We start from the raw sequence: 2287 nt of genomic DNA on the forward strand, positions 1-2287 counted from the left end.
ACTTTGAGCTACATTTTTTTGTATGAATAGGTGCTATATAAATAAATGTTGATTGATTGATTGATAAATTCAAATAAATTACATGGGCAGAGTTTAAGAGGGTGGGCAGAAAGGCTTGACCTCTCCAACAGATGCACTATTTTGCTAAAAAGAAGTCTCAAATAAATTCAATTTTTTTCCTCAGTTATTTAAGGTCACAGTTAATGTAAATAAGGTGATGCAGTGACAGCACTGCAGTCTCATAGTAAGGAGTCTAGGGTTTGCACAATGGGTGCTCCCTGCATGGACTTTACATGTGTGTCCTTGTGGGTTTGTTCTGTTTCCTCCGACAGTCTAAAGACATGCAGGTAGGTTAGGTGAATTTATTATGCCGAATTGTCCCCTGGTGTGTGAATGTTCACCAAGTGATGGCAGCTTGTCCAGAGTGTTGTTCCTGCCTGCGTCTGTTGCTTGCTAGGATAGGCTCCAGTTGCCCCCTGCCACAGATAGGTGGATTTAGGGGATGGATGGATCAACACATATTACAATTTGTCCTGCCCAAAGCAGCTCTCTCTTGCATGTCACCTATCCTTAAAACAGACAGAAAAATATTCTGTAAAATTTTAATAACATATTAGCTTACTGTTTCGGATTTAGCTTTAGAGGTCTTATTTCATCTCATAGTTTTGTATGCAGTGGTTTCCTACTTGACACATCCGATAGCTGCGCCTGTTGGCAAACTGATCCTCAGTAGTCAGCACTAGTGACTAAAAAACAGTAGTGTGTGCATGCAAGGCGCTTATGTCTGCCTGTACAAACAGCAGTGTGGCAGTCTGAGCGAACCTCTATCACACGTCAGGCATACCACTCGGACAAAATAGTGAAAATACAAAAAAGTGACATCTGTCTCCCAGATGAATTAAGTAAATAACAGAAAAAGCTCTCAAATTTTAAATCAGTTAATTATGTCCCTGGAAACACCCAAATGTTACAACATACAGTGCTTTTCTGACTTGTTAAATAAGAAAGTCCTTATATTTGTCACAAATACAACACGTAAACAAATTTATAATAGCGTGGGCGGCACGGTGGTGCAGTGGTAGCGCTGCTGCCTCGCAGCAGTTAGGAGTCCTCCCTACGTGGAGCTTGCATGTTCTCCCCGTGTCTGCGTGGGTTTCCTCCGGGTGCTCTGGTTTCCTCCCACAGTCCAAAGACATGCAGGTTAGGTGGATTGGTGATTCTAAATTGGCCCTAGTGTGTGCTTGGTGTGTTTGTGTGTGTCCTGCGGTGGGTTGGCATCCTGCCCAGGATTGGTTCCTGCCTTGTGCCCTGTGTCGGCTGGGATTGGCTCCAGCAGACCCCTGTGACCCTGTGTTCGGATTCAGCGGGTTGGAAAATGGATGGATTTATAATAGCAACGTTTTCTGCAATTTACATATCATTAACGTTATTTGTGTACACTTTTGTAATTTTGAAATTTTAAATGTGTTAATGTAAGTGACTCTTCATATTGTAAGTTTATATTACAAACAATTTACTATATTTGACATGCAATTATTTTTTATGGTTTGTCCCACACAAACCTAAATGTCAAACACCAGCCATGAAAAATTATCATTAAATTAAAATACAGTATTATTATTATTGATCACTATTACTGCATTGTGTAAACCCTTTAATAGTTTTTAATTGTAAAAACAGAAAAGTCAGAATTAGTGTAAGCCGCCCTATTTCATGGTTTTCATAAGAAAAACAAATATTTACTTTAAGAAGTAGAGGTACATAATAAACAAGAATAGTTGCGTCAGATATTTGAAATATTACATGGACTATTTTAAGATAAATGTTTAAAGTCTAGATATTCCTTATTGTAATAACAAATGTGTCATGTTTCATCCTCTGATAGCGGTCCATATAGGGCAGATCTCCTGTAAAGATCAAAAAATAAATTCAACCTCTTATTCGCAACCAGGGACCTTGAAATTAGTGTTTTTCGGGTCTAAAGGGCTACAGATAAGGGGAGCAACCCCAAAAAGCTCGACGTCTTGCATAAATATACGTCAAGACGGGGAGAACGGGATGTCGTTATGTGGAGGTGTTTCTCGTAGCTGTGAATCTGGAGGCACCGGATAAAAAGACTGAAGTGATTTCAAGGCGCTCATAATTCTTATGAAAAGGTCGAAAATGATACGCCGCTTGAGCAGAACAGTCAGCCTCTTAACCGCGTGGACTCGTTTATCGCATTAAAACGTTCAAAGAAGAGACTGAGTTTTGAAAGTGTCAAGAATTGGCGCCACCTTCACGAGAG

Source organism: Polypterus senegalus, chromosome 14 (genome assembly GCF_016835505.1).
Source record: "Polypterus senegalus isolate Bchr_013 chromosome 14, ASM1683550v1, whole genome shotgun sequence".
NCBI classification, from domain to species: domain Eukaryota; kingdom Metazoa; phylum Chordata; class Cladistia; order Polypteriformes; family Polypteridae; genus Polypterus; species Polypterus senegalus.